We start from the raw sequence: 21,606 nt of genomic DNA, 5'->3' as shown, positions 1-21,606 counted from the left end.
AATTATTATTAAAAATAGGGAATGACTTATCACACACACTGTGGTATACGCTGTTTAACGAGTGTATCTACAAATGTCCTCATCTGATATGTAACTACACTTAAAAAAAGCACTCCATCTTCAGGCCACAAGTTGCCATCGGGACCATCCGACCGCCGTGTCATCCTCAGTTGAAGATGCTGATAGGAGGGGCGTGTGGTCAGCACACCGCTCTCCCGGTCGTTATGATGGTATTCTTGACCAAAGCCGCTACTATTCGGTCGAGTAGCTCCTCAATTGGCATCACGAGGCTGAGTGCACCCCGAAAAATGGCAACAGCGCATGGCGGCCTGGATGGCCACCCATCCAAGTGCCGACAGCGCTTAACTTCGGTGGATATGTAATTATGAGGAATTGAATCCTAAACGACATGCTTTTCATAGCACCCAAGTTTTAACACTAGAAGCAATAAATATGGGAAACATTTGACTACTGATACGTAGTTTGCTGGCATTTTATTATAACAAATCATACTTAAAACGTCGCGTTTTCAAGAGATCCTCAATGTGATGGTGTTATCAACAGCTTATGTTCGTACCACGTAGTAGAAAACCCACGAAATGCATAGTTTATATACATACAATATATCGACTCCTGCTTACGTAAAACCGATGCTACATCTCTCTGTCCACGTTGCTCTCCACGAGGCAAAAATCGGACATGCCAGATTCTTCCCATTTCAGAATTCGCATTGTAGTGGATCGTGCAATTCGACGCTGTGACGTCACCAGTTCCTCGTCCACATACAAAGTGGAATCCAAAATTTTCGGGACTGGTGCTGCCAGCTGGAAAGTAGGAGTAGTAGATATTTGCACCGCTAAGTGGCGAGAGCTGCATATCTGAAGAATCAGTGTGCGGAGTGGCATTCAGCTGGGAGGACGTGTTGCGTGTCCACTGTGATTTCCATAATACTGTTTGGTGCGAGGCGATTTTACGATGGATGCGCGAATAGAACAGCGCATGTTGAGGTGTGCAAGGACCTTCGTCAGACCTCATCTGATGATCTAACCTTCTTGTCACGGGTTATCAGCTGGATTTACTGTTATGACCCAAAGACAAAGCAACATTCATCCCAGTGGAAGAGCCCGGGCTCTCCACGACCCGAGACAGGTGAAGAGAATGCTCATCGTTTTCTTTGATACCATGGGAATTGCGCACAAAGAATTCGCCCACCCAACCAAACAGTGAATTCTGCGTACTACTGTGATGTTTCGCGACGGCTCCGTGAAAACGTGCGACGGCGACGGCCCGAACTTTGGCGTCAAAGGAACTGGCTGCTGCATCACGACAGCGCGCCCTGACTCACGTCCTTGCTCAAAAGGACCTTTTTGGCATAATCAAGGTGGCGGTTGTACCCCACTCACTGTACTCGCCAGATTTGGCAGCTTGAGACTTCGCGCTATTCCCAAAACTGAAACAAGTTGAAAGGCCGTCGGTTCGACACTCTAGAGAGGATTCAAGAAGCATCGCTGGCGGTGATAAACACCCTCAAAGAATACGACTTCCAGAAAACGTTTGACCAGTGGCAGAAGCGCTGGGACCGGTGTGTACGTGCGGATGGCAACTACTTCGAGGGTGATGGTGACCATTAGTCCAAAGGTAAGGTTTTCAACAGATGGCAGCACTAGTTCCGAAAATTCTGGATAGCACCTCGCACGTTTACACGTCCAGTGAGAGACCGACTTTAAAGAGACCAGAACGTCTGCCTATACATGCAGCGATCAAGACATCCACAGCCGCATCACAGCACGCATTCCCCCATCAAGAGTGAAAGAACTGACTGAGTGAAGAGACATCATCCTCTGACACGCTATTGAAACCTGGATGTCTTCTGTGAACTGACAAGCAGACTGCTATTTATTGCTGTGCTAATAACTGACACTGCGAGTATTTCCCGATTTCCTGCCATCATTGTTCCACCTTTAAGTTCGCTCGCTCACTGCCGACCCATCTCGTTCAGGCTTTTGTACATTGTAAATTCTGTGGTTAACTGTGAACATTGGTACACAGAAGCGAAACAAATGTATACAAAACTAGCAATTCTAAAGGACGCCGACAGATCTGTAAGCTTGGAAAACGAAGAAGGAACACGTGTTAATGACGAATCACATTCGTTTCCCAGGTGAGGATCAACAATTTACCTCTCTAGTCAAACGTATTTCCGAATGGAAGAATTTACTAGAGCTAGTCAAACTATGTTAATGTACAAACAACGCATCGGAAAGGAAATTGTACAGGTTATCAACGTCTTGGAACCGGATGCTGAGTTCTTGAAATAAGGGCTGTCAAAGAGAACTACTGCCCAATAAACTAAATTGCGTTTTCAAACCAAAACCTACAAGAGTCTTAATCACATGAAGAGCTTACGATCGGGGTTTATCTCACCAGTCCTGACACACAGGAGAAAGAACGTGAACTTGAAAAGACTGCGCGTTGCTCAGCGAGGAACGGAGAACTGCGTGTCGGGAATAACTGGCAAAGGTGGGCAGGCAAATGGAAGCACTGGAACGAAAACGAAATTGAGCCGGATGGACGTGTAGCCAGGCGAACCGACATCGGGTGGATCAAGGAAGTGGACTGCCGGATTTAACGAGATGGGGAACAACCGAGATGGAGGCTGGTCTAATGAAATGTGTGTGTATTACACAAAACACGCTGCAGCGACACCACAGGCGGGCCTGTAGCTCAAAGCCGTAAAGAGTACTTACCACCAGTGGCTCGTGATAAAACTAATTTATAAGTGGTTAACAGTTGATATAGGCTGTGCTGTGGTAGAATTCTAAAAGAATAAAAATTAATGTGTACGTGTAGTTTCATCCGGTGCCCGGTGTAACGAAATTCTCTCTAAACTTTAATTCTATGTAGTCAATTGTTACACGGAAAGCTCACGAAGAGGCATTTCCTGATGAAGTTACCGATATTTCGACGTGCTGAATATAGGACACATTAAGCACATGAAATGTGAAGGGTGAACCACATTTTCATCCGGTACACACCGGAGCCATGTCTAAAACCTTTAACACGCAAGTGGAGCCAGCTATCGTTCGCTTCGTTTCAGTACGAGGAGCATACCGTTAGGTTTCAGATTACTCTGTTATTACATTTTTTAATCAGCACGTTCATTTCCAACATGACAAGAAAGGAGTGCTAATTGAGCTGAGGTTATCTTACCTTAATGGGTAAAAGACGAAAGGCGATCACGAAACAGTATCAGTGTTCAAGGCCTGCAATTAAGCGGGCCCTTCGTGATTCAGGTATTGCCTGCTCCTGTTAAGTCTCCTGTGCATACGGGCGATATTACCTATACTGTAGCGTACATATAGGAATTTAGTGAGCACATGATTAATATAATCAAGCAGATGTTTCGAAGGCACTGCACACTAGTATTTATCAAAGTATTCTCCATATAAGAAGACCAAAGTATATATAATTGTGAGAATCTTTTGTTGCGACTCTGCATCCCCGCTATATGGTGAGTAGCAACTTTCCTTCTCTAATATTAGCCATTCTAGTGATCTCGATACGTTATTCTGTCTGGCATTTGTTCGAGAAAAGTCGCGAATATTCTACTGTTTTCTTGTACAGAGAACCTTCGAAATGTAGCACCATAAATAAGTACTATCCGCCAATTAGGAAGCTAGTTTGAATAGAAGGTCGATAATGGAGGAGGATCGACATAATGGCTTAGCGTTGTTGAACACTCACCTTGACGTTGATTGCCCTATTGATGTATTTAACCAATTTGCCAGGAAGAATAGGCGCATAGGATTCATCATTTACGGAAGAGAACCACAGTTTTAACTTTTTTATATCATAAGATGGCATTGTCTTGAATATATCTGTATAATCAGTTTAAACAGTTAAACAGAACTTCGCATGTGACTTGATTATTTTTTATTACGGTAAAAGTAAAGGTAGCTCAAGATATCTTTTGGGACCCCTTCTTGAGGTTTTTCTGTATCCGCTACTGCATCTGGTAAGCACTTTGCCAGACAACGATTTTCACACGTTGGTTGGTTTCTTTAAAAGAGGGCTGGGGAGGGGGGTGGGGGGGGCCATATTGCTAGGTCATCGGTCCCTCGTTCCGGTTAAAACAGTTCCACAAGGGTGGGAGTAAAATAACTGAGGCATACAAAACATAGCTGGAAGAAAGGAGAAAACGACAAGAATGATAGAAAGGCAACGAACACTAAAATGGACAAAATCGGACAAGAAAATCACAGAGAGACGCAAGAAACATATAGAAGAGATCAAAACAAGATCGCAGATTACCATGGCTGGCTGACCATGAGAATAAAAAGGAGAAGCCAGCCACTCTGCAACACATTAAAACCTCCACCCTAAGGCAATAGGGTGGAGGACGCAGAGGGACAAAGGACATGCGCTAAAACTTAGATCATTTGATACAACACACCCTCACGAATAAAACGTAAAACTACGTTTGCTGTAGAGGCATTGTCGCCCAACACCGAAGGTAGGTGGCTGCGAAAGTTAAAAAGTCAGCCGCAGAGCGGCATAAATTGGGCAGACCAGCAAGAGGTGGACGACCATCATTTGTTTTTCACACGTCTGTCTTTATACAGTGTCTGATACATTACAATGTCCTTCAAAGACATGCATGTTCGTCATACATGTTCGTCATAGTGAAAATCATTGGGCTAAAACGATGAAAATGAAAACTTGTCTCTCCTTGTGCAGGAATCAGGGATATCAACAACATGACACATGGACGTTGGGTCGGCTCGGGAGGCGTTCACGGATGGCTGAAGCGGCTAGGCGACCGCTCGGAGAAGCGGGAAATCTCGAATCCGCGTCCCGCTCCGGCATTAATTTACAGTTAACGCCAAAACGTATTCGCAATTTTCGGAACCGTTTCGTAACTGTTCCAGACATTTATTAATGTTGCTCAGGGAAACATGGATGCCCTGAAGAATCAAACTGGACATTACACAGATACAGAAACGCATATATAGCATCGCTCTTAGTTTTTGATTCGACCTCTACCTCTGGGAGCTAAATTAAGCAGACTCTCCAAAGTCCGTAAACGGATCTTTTTGAGCTTCAACAAAATCAAGCGTATGAGAAGACATTCCTAACGTACCGCAGACCGGTCCCGAAAATAACGACTCTGCATTAGGTAATCATTGTCAGACTACAAGTACTTGTGTAAAACTAACAGAGTATCGGTGCCATACAGAAACGATCAACGCCCGCAGTAGCTTTTACATTACCGCATAGGTTTGCTACGTTTACGCAAAGTATATGTCTCTTAGGTAACGCACTTCCTCATAATCGCTTACATAAAACTAATTGCCCCAATTTTCATGTGAATCTCTAAAATCTTGGAACCGGAAATCACTAGTCAAGAGTTTATGAAAAACTCTTAATTCCGGGAGTTAGTATACGGCATCCACTGACACACCTACAGTTTAAAAATTTAATGTTGTATGACGAACCTAGTAGTTAACATAGTACGTACTAGGTTTTGAGCCGCCAAGTGTTAGCAGAGATGTATCGCATTTTTCGTTGCAGACACCTCATCGCTGCTTAATCTACGAAATCTTTGCATATTTTCTTAATTTCTTGCTTCAACAGATGATGCAGGATCTGTCGAATCTCTAGCATGAACGAATGATTCGTAAACATGACCTCTGACACCAAAGAAATTCTTTTACCGTAGCCCAGCAGCATGAAATAAGCGTAGCTGACCAAGTTCTACGAAATGGGTGAGCCAGCCAGACGTTGAAACTTCTCCCCCTGTAATTCAGCGTTAAGTCCGGACACTACGCGTCACGGGAAAGATTAGAGAAAGTTGATTTCCTCCAATACTTTCACAAATGGAAGCAGTACCACATCAACATGGTTACAGCTTCGATCCGGTGCAGGACAGCGCTCATGACAAACATAGTTGAACCGAAAAGTCCTCAGAAAGGTACAAGCATTGTTACGGATACAACGGAAAAATGTACTGAACTAGGTGAACCAGTTCTGGAAAATCTAATCATGCTGCACTACATTATTCTTGGTTAAAATGGCTCTGAGCACTATGGGACTTAACTTCTGAGGTTATCAGTCCCCTAGAACTTAGAACTACTTAAACCTAACTAACCGAAGGACATCACACACATCCATCCCGAGCAGGATTCGAACCTGCGACCGTAGCGGTCGCGCGGTTCCAGACTGAAGCGCCTGGAACCACTCGGCCACAACGGCCGGCCATTATTCTTGGTTTTGTACCAGTAAACTATATTTACCTATGCTTTATCATTTCTGTGAAATTTCTTCTACTCGCAATATTCAATCTGCAAGTGAAGAGAGAACTGACCACACATTTATATCATCTCGTAAAATATTTTTTATTTGTTCTTAAACAACCTTTGCATGTGATTTTCACATATATTTATAGCACTCGTCACGGTAAAATTACGTTGGGTGAAGAACATGTGACGAAACAAGCATACTCCCAGTCTTCCTCCTGCAATTTAGATGCCACCAAAGCAGTATTGCGAAACAGAACTCGTTTGTTCGTCCAGAAAATCAACAGCGTCGTAGACAAAGGCGCCCAAGCCGGTGCCGCGTTCCCTTGACTCGGAAAAGCGTTAGATACAGATGATGATGAGTTGGGTTGAGGGGGCGCTCGACATCACGGTCATCAGCGCCGTGACGAAAAATCAACAGGAAATCTCATGGGTGGGGACGAAGGCTGTCCTCACATGCAGAGCAGTTTATAACGTACTAAAGTCTGCGGCCCTTCCCCACCAGTTTAGGGATGAGGCCTGATAGTTCACAACATTTCACCACTCTGTTAAAACTGGTATCGGTATCTGCGAGGAGGTGGGCAGATCTCCAGTGAGACCAAGGAAGGTGGATCCTCCCCCGGAGGAGGAAGCTATGTATGAAAGGGCTGTGCCCGATGCGCAATCTGGTGAGCTAAACCTCCTTCCAGCGGCGAGGCTGACACGAAGTCCGCCAAGCTTTTGTGGTCGGTTTGAGCGATCGCAGTTTGTTGTCCCATACCTGCAACCACTCAGTCTCCCACTGACGCATGATACATCTGTCAGAAAATGAGATAATGGCATGCAACGGGATGGGCCATTGATGGACAGCACCATCCCAACATGCGTTAGATACAGTTCTGAATTCTCGTTTATAGAATAGAGTACGAGCTTATGAAGTAGCCTATGGGGTCCGATTTGTGACAGTGTAAGAGATTTTTCTATACGATCCCACTCAAGACGCAGTTCTTAACGGGACGAAATCGACAGGTATTATTTTAAGTGGACTGGACTGATGTGCAGCTAGGCGTGCAGAGGACCGACAATTGGTGCAAGCACTGCCAGTTGAGGCTGAATAAATGAGTGCGTGCTGAACACTAAAGATTTCGAATTTTTTATTCTGTTTTCAATTTCGCTTGAGAAACTACATGTCATTCATTCATAGTAGTCGGTCGTCTTTCCCGTTTCGCTGACGCAAGATGCGACCGTCTGTAGCTAGGAGGCTCCGAATTGTGCCGTGTAACATGTTGGCGTGAAAAGTAACTATATCGGTGCGTGAGAAATAGCGAGTTGTAATCGAGTTTCGAATGAGAAGAGTTCGTCCACACATGGAGCACCATCTCTTTCAGCGCGACATATACCACACACGAGCGATGCGACATCTGTCAACAACCCCGACGCCTTGGGTTCTCTATTATCGATCGTCGTCCATACAGTCCCCACTTGGCACCATCTGATTTTCATCTGTTTCCAGAACTTAAGGAAGACCTTCGAGGGCTTCGCTTTGATGCTGATGAAGCGGTGACGCAGGATGAGGTTGTGGCTCCATCAACTTAGACAAACATTATACAGTGATGGAATCAACAAACAAGTCTCTCGTTGGGAGAATCGCGTTCGTCGCCAGGGTGGCTACGCTGTGAAATAAATATGTAGATATGAAGAATAATAATGTAGAATGTTAATAACATATGTTTCATTTAAAAAGCTTTACGAGTTTTCACGTAAAAAATCGAAGGCATTAGTTTTCACCATGCCCTCGTAAACTAATGCAACGTATTGCGCGTAAATGGACGCGGAGATTCATTATTGTTCGATTGCAATATCCGCGATAAATGACATGAAACAGTGACTATAGTTAATACCAAGGGGTAATCGTATGTGGAATGACCGGAATAAACTAGCTGAAGAAAAGTAGATGCAAATTAATTTAGAAGCACGCATTTGTCACAGGATCTAGCGCTACGGAAAGGAAGGTTTAACGTTCCATCGACAACGGTGTCATTGGAGGCGGAGTACGAGCTCCTCTCAAAGGAACCGTCCAGGAATTTTCCTCGAGCGATTTAGGGAAATCACGAAAAACCTAAATCGAAAGATCGGACGCGGTTTTGAAACGCTGTCCTCCTGAATGAGCGCTACGAAGATGCTCGGCGTACGCTACAAGAGGCGTGTTCAGCATCACGGTCAAGTTTACTGCTGAAATTCGAAAAGCTTAGACGTCGGCCTCTAGCCTATTCCGAGGACACCGCATACTCAAAGGCCGTCTGCCACAGTTACCCAAACGGACGTTCTAACGCTTCCCTCTGAAAACCTATCATCCTCCAAGCACGCGTATATTTATCAAGTATCTGTTACACAACAGATGTACAGGAACGAGCATTTAAATTGAGACACCTTCTGGGTTGGAAACGGATAACTCTTACTATGCAGAGCGAATGGAACAGTTTCGGCGCATTACGTAGCTGTGGTATCAGAACTTGTTACACAGTTACACGTTCCATAGATAATCTGAACGATTGTTCTTTGGAAATGATGGGGAACTTGTCGGTCTACAGGATATGTATACGTGATCAATGTTAACATTAATGAACACATTGTGGTCATTCCATTGTCATGATCGTAATATTTGTGCAATTTACAGTTAAGTATTAGCATGAAAATAAATAAAAAACAGGCCTGAATGTGACAATATACAGCGCAGGAGTGATGGTGTGAGCTGTATTGATTTGGCACTGAAGAAAGGAACGGGAAGAGTTACGGACTTGGCAAATCCTTCACATTTCACTGAATGATCCATTACTATTTAGTCCTACTCACGCAATGCCACTTAAACATTAAACTTTTTTCAGACTATCTGGTTTTAAATAAAAATTCGTTGGAGTAAAACGAGTTGTCCAGGAGAAAATTTTATGACCAATTCAGAGCTTAGTTTTCTACCTGTCAGACAGTTTTATGTCACTGCGCAAAGATCAAAAATTTTTGTTGCTGCATACTGAACTCCTCAGCTTCAATAATGGGTAATACAGGTAATTTTTCCTCAAATTTTGATGGATTGTTTGTGAGGAATTTCATTAGCAAGTACACACGGGGTGCCTCAACAAGAGGCGTCGGGAGCATTTTCTATGGTGTTTCAGCAGATATTTGCAATTTCGTTTATGCATTTGGTAGCTGGAGCCAGCCCAAACAAATATTGTTCGTCATGTGTCTCATGTGACGCCCAATGTCGATGGAAAGCGACGGTTTGTTACCCGTTAAAAACAAAATTATTTTCAAAGCGAGATTTTACTTGCTAATTCGGTAGAGAGGTCCCGCTCTATCGGATGAGCGCAAAAAATTGCTACTTAAAAAATAACTTTGTAACGTGACACAAACCAACGCTTTATGTTGAACTGGGCGTGCCAGAAAATGTGAGAGAAGTGATTATTTGGACTGATTCCCAGAAAATATGTGAGGAGAAGTGATTATTTGGACTGATTCCTGCTACACAACGAAAAAACAAAATTGCAAACACCTGCCGAAGCAATAGAGAAACTGCGCTTATGACTGACGACAGAGACATGATACATTGTACTGGGCAGTTAAAAAACACTGCTTAAAGAGGTACCTACACCACAACCACGTGTGAACACGCCACATTATTCTTACCACTAGCTTTTGTGCAATCAATACTTTCTTTCTAAGCAATGACTTACCCCAGAAAATTATACTATTAGAACGAAAATGGGCACAATATGTCTAGAGATTAATTCGTTGGTTTCCTAGATTAGCAATTATAGTAAGAGCAAAAGTAGCTGAACTTAACTGTTTGAGAAGCTCAGTAATATGGTTCTTCCATTTCAGGGTTTCATCAATATGTACACCCAAAATCTGGAGCATTCTACCTACTGACTGACTCCTGCTTATGTGCTACATCAATTATTGGTATGACTATTGTAAGGACCTGAATATAGAGTGGTTTTCATTTTTTTTATTTTTGAGGGAGTCCATTCTCTGAGAACTACTTAATAATTTTTTCGAAATGATAGTTTACAACTCTTTTGTCACTTTCTCTAATTTCTGATCACACTATTATCTTCAACAAAAAATACAAACTTGCTTGATGAATGTTAAATGGAAGGCCATTCAAATTTATAAAGAATAGTATTGGGGCCAAAATTGAACCTTGTGGTCCTCCGTGATTTCTCCCGTCACTAAAATTTTCTGCGCATCCGAGATTATTTGAATTATTCACAACTTTTTGCATTCTGTTAAGTATGATTCAATCCACGTTTTTCTAATACGTTGATCTACGCAATCAAACGCCTGGGAAAAATGACAAAGAATACGAACTGGCGATGTTTTATTATTTAAGGCTTGTAATAATTGGTGTATGAATGTATAAACAGCATGACATGACGAAGTGAAGTCCTCTTCAGTCGAAGTGTCGATATGCATGAGCGTATGATAGCAGAATAACAGCTTGCGGCCACGTGGTGGTTTGTTTATTTCCAGAAGTTGAGTCGGTGCGCGCCAGACGGCTAGAGGTGTGCCCCAGCTGCGCTTTCTTCGGGAGGGGTAGCCTTACGTCACCCCACAACGTGGCCTGTCAACTGGCGGCGGGTGAGGGTGGGTAAAATCCAGTCGTCTTGAACCAAACGAACTGTCTCAGTGCAAAAAGATGGCGGCTCTCAAGACTGTAAAACCGGTGTATTGACATTTTATGTTATTCATGTTAGTCGGAATATTTCACGAGAAAACACAGGCATTCAATATGTAAGAAGATAATGTACAGACGGAATTACTGGCTATCAGAGATCTCTAACACGAAGAGTCGTCCCAGAGCTACAGCTAATAATAAGCTTCAGTACCACACTTTGAAATTAACTCTTTTAATAAAATCTATACAACACTAGGCGAGGTCTTCACTGATACAAGAGGATGAGAGCTACCTACATTCACTTACATAATCCACAGCTTTCCTTAGCTGGCGGGAGACAGTTTCATTACTTTTGAGATTAACACAACGTAACACACAGCAGCACTAGTATTAAGACGTAGCCGTTACAATAAATATGTCTGTGCTTTTGTATAAATGAAGATCAAAATTAAATGACAATACTTACTATTAAAATTATGCGGTAACCAGTGTTCTGCGATTCCGAGTCCGTAAGTGGAAAGGAAGGGCGTTTTCCCATGCGGGTGACGTCCTATTTATTGTCAGCGTTAAATTAAGATGAATTTCGACTGGTCAAAAATTCCTACTTTGTGCAAATAGGCCTACTACAAAGAGAGTAATCTAACAGAATATTGAAGTCAGGTATATGGAATCCAGTGCCAATTTGTTCAGAAATGATGTGAGTATATCATGGTACAATTACATTGTAAATATATGTTGTTCGAAAGATATGAACTTTCCGAGCCCTGTGAATCAGGATGAATGACGGTTGGAGAACCATGCTGGGGATTAAGAGTACAAATTCCACGACGGAGAAAAAAGGAGAAGGGGCTACGGTGCGAGAAGAGGAGACGCGCATGAGTGTCGCCATTTAGTCGCGTTAATAAAGCATTTGTTGTCAGATGTGCTAAATTCGGGAGGCTTGATATTGCACTTTAATTCTCAGGTGTGTCTACTACTTTAATTCGAAATCAGCCCTTCAACATAATTATTAAGAAATATATACATATGCTTTCGATGAATAAAATTTTCAGCACAGAAACCCCTTAACATAGGTGAGCCATAAACATTAAATAGTTATTCGTACGTAATGTTCCATTGCGGGGTAACATCGTAGGCATCAATAAAATAAATACTGGGTGATCAAAAAGTCAGTAAAAATTTGAAAACTGAATAAATCACGGAATAATGTAGATAGAGGGGTACAAATTGACACACATGCTTGGAATGACATGGGGTTTTATTAGAACCAAAAAAATACAAATGTTCAAAAAATGTCCGACAGATGCTGCTTCATCTGATCAGAACAGCAATAATTAGCATAATAAAGTAAGACAAAGCAAAGATGATGTTCTTTACAGGAAGTGCTCAATATGTCCACCATCATTCCTCAACAATAGCTGCAGTCGAGGAATAATGTTGCGAACAGCACTGTAAAGCATGTCCGGAGTTATGGTGTGGCATTGGCGTCGGATGTTGTCTTTCAACAGCCCTAGAGATGTCGGTCGATCACGATACACTTGTGACTTCAGGTAACCCCAAAGCCAACAATCGCACGGACTGAGGTCTGGGGACCTGGGAGGCCAAGCATGACGAAAGTGGCGGTTGAGCACACGATCATCATCAAACGATGCGCGCAAGAGATGTGTTGGACATTTTGTGAACTTTTTTTGTTCTAATAAAACCCCGTGTCATTCCAAGCACGTGTGCCAATTTTTACGTCTCTATCTACATTATTCCGTGGTTTATTAAGTTTTCAAATTTATACTGACTTTTTGATCACCCGGTATTTTAAAAATCCAGGTAAGGACACCAGCTTCACAACCTTGTGAAGGCATTCTTGCAAGGTTACATTCGAGTATCTCTATTCTGGGAAGACCGCTGTGGCTAGCGTTTCGCTGACAGCAGCCACATTCGACTATATCCGATTTTAAGAGCGCACATGGGGGAGAGTGAGTAAACGCTTGGGCAACCAGCACGCTACACAACCAGAGGGTTCAGGCCGACCCGCACAGGTGGGCAGGTTGCCGGTACGTCGGAAGCCCACACGAGACGGTCGCGAGCAAACCACCGTTGCGGCAGCGGTGGTGCGACGCAGTGGAGCACTATGTCATAATAAACCGTTGCGCAACATTCGGCTCGCATGGCCAGCCACAGCCATCAGGAAGTCAGAGGGTGTGTTTCCCGATACACCGCCAACCGCAGCCGCTTCCTGCACGAGTGCAGGGCAGCAGTGCAGCCCTAATCTACAGGCACACACGGCGCATCACCAAACGAGATAGCAGCTCGTTTCTGTTTACACACACGCGAGAGCGATACCATACACCGATAACGATAGCGTTGTGTGTCGAGAATACCGCTAGGCTACTACCATTCATATTATTGCTATCTCCGAGCGCTTTGCAAGTACAACAAACACTTTCCCGATTTCCGCTATCATTTCACTCTGTAACAGTTACTAATATGCAGTTTCTTCGGCTTCAATCAGAGATCACGCGTTGGATGTAAACAGTTTTAAAAACAGGAATCCTTTCACAAGTTATCCCTGGCATCAATGCTTACAGAAAATCTCATTCTCTGTAAAATACACTGGATTCCAAACTAAACTCACTTCTGGAGCACTGTTAAACAGCCAATTCATATTACAGAATCCGTTGCTTGGTCCCTTTATTGAATCTTTTCCTGTGCCACTTCGCCAGCTGGCTCTCTTAATAAAGTGATAACAAAAAGTATTCTGTGAAGTTACTCTACGATAACGAAGCAACACAGCAGTGGGTCAATGTATTCATTTAAGCAATGATCTTAATTTAGAATATATTACTATTACTTTCGGCATTATTAAACCCAGACAGGTCGAATTCTTACCGTCCCATAGCTCTTCATTCAGCGAATTCTCAGCTGTAGAATTTCCTTACTCCAACGCTCTGCCTCACGTAATACATGGAAGAAACAAAATTTCATCGCCACATAATACTGCACATTCCTTGCAAGCGCGGACGCTAAGACGCTTACCACTACACAATATTGCGAATATCTTCAAATAAAAACCAGAAACACCAACATCAGCTTTCTACATTACGGTGGAACAGTTTGCCACGTATATCACACTACTAGCGGAATAGATCGTAGGCAATGGTAGAATGCACTTTGGAACACTGTAGTGCGGTTTCTAATACGGCAGAAGTCCCAGTGGGAAACATTTCGCTTAAGGTCGCAGTATGATTCTTTACGATAAATGACAATTTTAACAGACGCTTTTGTTAAGACTGCTGCCCTGAGGTTAATGTGAAATTTCGGCACACTGCAATGTAGAGGTGGTATGTCATCCTATGTGCAACTGGTTCCGATGAACAATATGGTGAGCACTGCTCACGAAAAGTAGATATAGGCAATCCAGATACAGTACATCTACATCTACATCTACATTGATACTCCGCAAGCCACCCAACGGTGTGTGGCGGAGGGCACTTTACGTGCCACTGTCATTACCTCCCTTTCCTGTTCCAGTCGCGTATGGTTCGCGGGAAGAACGACTGTCTGAAAGCCTCCGTGCGCGCTCTAATCTCTCTAATTTTACATTCGTGATCTCCTCGGGAAGTATAAGTAGGGGGAAGCAATATATTCGATACCTCATCCAGAAACGCACCCTCTCGAAACCTGGCGAGCAAGCTAAACCGCGATGCAGAGCGCCTCTCTTGCAGAGTCTGCCACTTGAGTTTATTAAACATCTCCGTAACGCTATCACGGTTACCAAATAACCCAGTGACGAAACGCGCCGCTCTTCCCTGGATCTTCTCTATCTCCTCCGTCAACCCGACCTGGTACGGATCCCACACTGATGAGCAATACTCAAGTATAGGTCGAACGAGTGTTTTGTAAGCCACCTCCTTTGTTGATGGACTACATTTTCTAAGCACTCTCCCAATGAATCTCAACCTGGTACCCGCCTTACCAACAATTAGTTTTATATGATCATTCCACTTCAAATCGTTCCGTAATAGCAGAAAGTGAAATATTTCCTTCTGGAACACGGGCAGCGGTCTTCCCATCTCAAAATAATTCACGATAACGTTAATTCAGTCACTCTGCCTTTCAGCTGGTTTCCAGCTAAACAACTCATTCTCCTGCGTCAAGCAAATCTTTCCACCTCTACATAATCACGCCACGAAACACCCTGTATTGTGTGTTACGCATATCCCAGTCTCCACCTGCCCCTAGAATTTTCACCCTCTCCTGGTCCTTGCAGCGCGAAATTAACTAATACCAGATGTCATAGCACTCTGGTCAATTTTGGCTTGTGGCCGACGTTCTTCGCAATGTATACTCCGCTGAAATGTAGATAAAAATACGAGCAGTTTTATGACCTAAAAATTTAATAGTAAAAAAAAAAAATCACAAATGAACTTACATCCTTTACCTACGTCCTACAAAGTCACGAACGTTCTCCACATTTTTCTGCAATCATGATGCCAGTTTCAATATGCCCTGTTCGTAGAAGTCAGGTTGCTTGGAGTATAACCAACTGCGAACTGCTGATATCACTTCCGTATCTGACGCAAAGCGATAGCCAGCCAGAAATTTCTTCATGGGACCAAACAGATGACAAACCGACGGTGCAAGGTCTGGAGATTATGGTGGATGTTTTAGCACCGTCCACCCAAATTTGGTGAGTCTCTGGTTTTTTGCTTGACCACAGTACATGTTGAACTACTGCGGTAAGGTTCAAAATAACTGCCCCAATGGCTCCGACATTCTGTGTGGTTGCAGCTTTTACCAGACGCCCGGAGCGTGGCGAATAACTAAGGTTCACGGGGCCTTCTTGGAAGAATGCACACAACCTGGAGACATTGCTACGTTCCATATAGTCGTCCCCATACACGCCACGCATATCCCTGTTAACTTCGCTCGATTTATGACCTTTGGCCCACAAATATGGAATTCTACGGTGCTGCGACAAATTGACAGTGACATGCGTGCCAATTTCGCTTCATAGTTCAGGCTTCTCTTGCTAGAGCTGCACATGAAAACAAAATACCCTCTGTACTTCAAACTACATCGTCGTGAAATTCTAACATTCCAGCTGCAGTTACAGGAGAAAAAAAAATTATAAATACATTGCGTTACTTTCCGCTCGCCCCTCGCAAATGTCATCTATATAAAGGTGGCACTCAATGACAGCAGTGTGAGTGTTGTGATTTACTGCTTGAGACATTCCTCCTCGTCCGTCGTCTCGCAGCTTCTGCAGCAAGTGGATAAGTTCCCTTGCGGCCCGCCCAGTCCACGAACTCTTAGCGCCGTGTAGTGCGCGAGACTTATCACGCGACGTACTGCTCCACAGACTCCCTTGGAAACGTTTACTGGCGGACCTGGATAATTTCTAGATTCTGCTACACATGTGGTATAAAGCCAAATAAAACCGCTGTCAAGCACCACACCGTCACCAACCAGTTTCTCCCACCTTTCTGTGAACAACACTGGAACACAATCTGATGTAAAGAAGGCTAAGGACATACACGAGAACGCTACCCTTCAATTTATATTGGAGTTGAACTCAATTTATTCTTCTTCCACTAAGCTCGCCAAGACCGCTTCGTTCGTTACGCAACGCCTCCAGCTAGTCAGTTCCTCCATACTCTGTTACGCCGCCTCTTACTTAACACTCCGTGCACGCTCGCTAACATCAACACCCACCTCGGAAGCCAGTAATAGATTAAGACGTTTCTCGCGCGCGCGAAAGGGAACGCACTTCTGAAAACTTCTGAGCTTTCCACATCTACAGAACAACCGTACTGCTTTCGGATTACGGACTTCCCAAATACGCCTCCACATCACCTCCGCTCAAACTCGTCTCCGGCAACCTACAGGGGCCACGATCGACTCGATTTCCCGAGCCGCCCACAGCTACGCGACATTATTTCCACATACCGAAATTTCGGCCAATCAGCCTCCAGAACAGAGTAGTCACAATTGCTAACGCTCATACTACATCTGTAAAGTGCTGCTGTCTGTTGACACTTCCAGAAGTTTGTTTCTCAAAGGGTACCAGGAAACGCCAGACATTGTGCGGAAAAAACATTTGCCTTTGACGACCATCCAGCCGAGCCAAGCCATCACCCTTCTGGTTTTGTGGTTGACCATAGTACATGTTGAACTGCTGCGGTAAGGTTCGCAGTTGAAGACGCCAGATTAGTGGCTGGGCCGGAGAACCGCTGCAGTCTCACGGGCACTGGCAAACTGACGTTGTCACAAAAAGGTCAGCACTTGGCTACGTTCGTAGTCCGCAAATGATTCGTTACACGGTATCTGTTGAGTGTAGGTGACTGTAATGGGTGTGCTGTGTCGCGATGAGAAAGAAGAGGGTGAAAGTAAGTCCCAGCACATGGCGTACTCCGCTCCTCGCAGACAGCACCACGGAACGACCAAACAAGTTCAAGAGACGCGCCCTATCATTCAGACTTCCGTTTTCCGTCGTTATAGCAGCAACGGCCAGTCTCTGACCCCACCTTATACGTGTTGAGGCAGAGCGTCACTGCCGGCTGATGCAGGGCTGCCTAGGAACGCCGTGACGTGCCCTGCACACTGTCGCAATAGTAATTAGCTGCGGGTGAGGAACGTCGCCACACGGAAGTGGCGTGCGCACGATCGGGCACAGTGCCAACTCCCGAGTGCCCCTGCAATACCTTGCGACGCTGTGCCGGGGTTTTCAATGAAGACGAGGTACACGGCTGGTAACTGTTCGCAGTCAAATAGCGATCGCGTCACGGTCATTGCTGGTATTTGACGAAAATCCAAATTGAGGCTCCGTCTTGTCTGATACACGGAGAAAAACCTATACTGTTCGAGTGATGCACTATTACGTACTTATTTACGAATTTATTTTGCATCGAAAGATAGAAGCTTTCAGGCTCTCCCTTACATCTAATCAGATATTCTTACAGGGTCTGTTTACAGTTAACCGACCACCCCGTATAAAACACGTCCTTACATAACGCTCACGAGAAACGTAATGACGTACTAATAGAAGCGCAAGGCAGTAGTGCGAAAGGAATCAAATTCATAGTTGAGATCAGAAACAGAGCGAGTACAAATAAGATGTCCTGTTGGACTAACTCCCTTCCTCCTATAGTTCCACGAGTACGAGTATTCAGAACGGTGGCGCTGTGGTCGCTTCCTAGTCAACTATGTCTCTCTTGCTGAAACGTGGAGCATTGTAATGCTAGTCGTGACTTAGTACAGAATATGAGTGCACGAGCTTGGTGTTGTAAAGAATCACTGAGAAGGCGAGTAGAAAACGACTGTTTGTCGCGATCAGATGGCCTGTAACGAAGCAGTCATTTTTCAGACTGAAGGGTGTAAGGCGAAAATTTGAGTGCTGCCGAGTTCGTCCAATGCAAACAATTGGTTGTATTCTTGTTTATTCCATGTCCACTGTGAAAAAATATTTGTGCTCCGACAAATGAAAACAAGGTGCAGAGCAACGTCACTTATTTCCCTGCGATAGAAAAGCGCGCAATTTGTTTATTCTCACCATTTAGGGAATACATTTCAACTTCATGTCCTGTTTTATGGTACTGTCGGCACACGCTTGCTAACGTGTCGGAAGTTTGCGTTTATCAACGTTAATTTTTAGACATTCTCTGAATAGAGATTAAATATTAAAACAGCTTTGCAGCGGCGTTCGAAAAAGTTTTATAAATAAATACATACATACATACATACACATACAGACATATACATCTACATATCTAAATTGATGAATAAGCAGCAATATTCGCTGCTAACCAATCGATCATTGTGTTGGTATACATTAATCATCATGGCCAAAGATTGCGCATGTCGCGGCAGCGCCACGTGTCCTCTGTTATACTTGTCAATTCGTGTATTCGGCTCTCCTTGCTACGTTGATATAGTCCACCTGCACCAGACAACAGGCTGGAGTGACAAGTTTTCAGTTAAACGGGCAGTGGCGGCGTACTGAGAGTTCGAAGATGACGCCACAGAACCCAATGGCGAATATAGAGAGCTCATTTCTTACCAAATGGTATGGGAAACAGAAATATATAATGATAACAAAACGTGACAAGAAGGCAGAATACGCCAGGTTTTGTAGCCGCCATCTGGGCAATACTACAGCGCGTGAGAATTCAGTTATGAACTGTTGAGAGAGATCGTCGTCGTCCTGCCGCAATATGGCACTTGATCCCACACACGTCAACCGACCTTAAAATTTTCATAGCTTTTGAATGCAACGCCGCCGTGATAACATACAAGCCTACATGAATTAGATAACAAAATACCAAGAATACAAGTTTAAAAAAACTCAACATTCAGTTTATACTTGCAAAACATGTATATCCCTTTCTGCTCTCATCGGATGCTACACAGTTTAACCCCCTCACCAGACTGGGATAACAGAGAAGATCAAAGTAGAAGTGACGCTTTTAGTCCCTTGATTTAACATACCTAACTTCTAGTGGCACATTTTCCAAGAGTAGCGTTGACAAAAGTTTACTGTAAAAATTCCGAGACCGTACATTACAAAAAGAGCCGGACAACATATTACTAAACACATTTCGCGAAGAGACGGGAATATTACAGGATTTGGAGCTCTCACGCTAGAGGCGGCTCGAAAAAACTGGATGTAAAAGTTTAAGCAGGCAACATTTAAGCACTGTTGCTCACACCAAAGGGAAGGTCACAGTGAGGAACATCAGCTGGATCCCAACACGCTGGATATACAGGGCGTATCATAATTAATGGCGTAAACGCATACAGTTGAAAGTACACGATACCAGAAGCAAAAAACATAGGGTCGAAAATGCATACCTTCGAGCAATTTTTCATCTTCGATACTGTGAAGCAAATCTCTTCTACTGCAAGCTCTTTGCTTTCCGCATTTTGGATAGTATGGACCAAAACAAGAAAAAATGTCCAGTAAACATTTGCTCTAAAATGCATACCTTAAGAGCTATGAGCAATCGTTCATCAGAAGAGTTGTGTTTACAAGTAGCGAAGATGAGCACGTGCTCATAACTCTTAAGGTACGCATTTTAGAGCAAATGTTTACTGGACATTTTTTCTTGTTTTGGTCCATACTATCCAAAATGCGGAAAGCAAAGAGCTTGCAATAGAAGAGATTTGCTTCACAGTATCGAAGACGAAAAATTGCTCGTAGCTCTTAAGGTATGCATTTTCGACCCTATGTTTACTGAGACTTTTTTGCTTCTAGTACAGTGTACTTTCAACTGTAGGCGTTCACGCCATTAATTATGATACACCCTGTATATGGGTTGCCGACACATAACTGCCTGTCAGTCTTGCTTACGTCTGCACGCGAAGAGAGTGAAGACTACACTAAACGATGCAACTACTATTCCTATGCAGCATCTCTTGCCCCTCACCGGCACTGCGGCCCTTCCTGAGTGCAAGGTCACTTGGTCAGACGCGATGGAAGCCAACAGAAGCCTACCGACCAGGAAAGAACGCAGGTGCAGCACGTGCCGGTGGGAATGTAGAAAGGGAAGTCTGCTGCTGCCAGTCACCTCCATCTCCCCCCCCCCCTCCCTCCCTCCATGATGCCGCAACAATCCAATGGCTATCTCCTCAGCTGAAGGGGATGCTTTTTCTCTGCGAACGCAGCGAAGATCATGCCACATACTGCAGTGCCATCTTTTGGACTAATTTTGTGCTCAGGACAAGCTTCCCACGATACCGTCCACAACAGAGCCTACAGAGATAGTATGTACCCAAATATGGTATCACTACTGATTGGCTGAGAGCGCTCGACGCCATGTTTCACCCGTCTTCTGTTTACTTTTACTTCCGTAATGTGTGTTCATTATAATCGTAGCCTGGTTTTAAGGCTCCCAATAACGATTCGGTGGTGTAATTACTTGCAGGTGAAAATGCTGTGGTCTTTGTTGACTTTTGCATATGTCTTTGCAGGTTCATATTACTTGACGTAACATCGATAAGTAGTACTTTGGAAGTCGGGTCGGCGAGGATTATTATCCAATTAGATTTTTACATAAATTTTTGTTGCCTGAATTTTCGCTGAATGTGATTTACGTTCGTATATTTAATTTACTTTTGTCAAAAGATGCAGATGACAAACAGATTTTAGATGTATGCCACCTTTACTTTTTAGTTGCGGCTTCCGCCGTACGTCGGTTGTAATAAATCAAATTTAGAGATGGAACACGTTTTTTACTAACACAGTGTGCTCGATTGTTTTTTGCATTGCTGTTTATTTACACTCTCAGCGCAAATAGTTGATTATCGAGACAAAGGCAAGGAATGTAAAACTCTGGGAATGGTTACTTTGCCAGTACGTAAACCTTGAATAATGATTTACCTGTTTTGAATCACTAATACTGTTTGAATGATAAACTTATTTATGTAAATCATGTTTGAAAGTGTCTGCCCTAAGATAGTTCTTTTGGATTTCCTCCATATAAGACACAGTAGATCCAAAACGGCATAACATTAATCAGGGACTGAAAAAGTTCAAAAATAGTTCAAATGGATCTGAGCACTATGGCACTTAACTTCTAAGGTCATCAGTCCCCTAGAACTTAGAACTACTTAAACCTAACTAACCTAAGGACATCACACACATACATGCCCGAGGCAGGATTCGAA

General features: G+C 43.6%; 1 protein-coding gene across 1 annotated transcript in view; it reads right to left on the bottom strand.

The window, feature by feature from the left end:
- Positions 1 to 21,606, bottom strand: part of LOC124802599 (protein numb) — a 235,952-nt gene that overhangs the window by 200,136 nt on the left and 14,210 nt on the right. The window lies entirely within an intron of this gene.

The sequence above is a fragment of the Schistocerca piceifrons genome, chromosome 6 (genome assembly GCF_021461385.2).
Source record: "Schistocerca piceifrons isolate TAMUIC-IGC-003096 chromosome 6, iqSchPice1.1, whole genome shotgun sequence".
NCBI classification, from domain to species: domain Eukaryota; kingdom Metazoa; phylum Arthropoda; class Insecta; order Orthoptera; family Acrididae; genus Schistocerca; species Schistocerca piceifrons.
The sequence above is the reverse complement of the archived record's forward strand: the minus strand, read 5'-3'. Positions and strand labels throughout refer to the sequence as shown.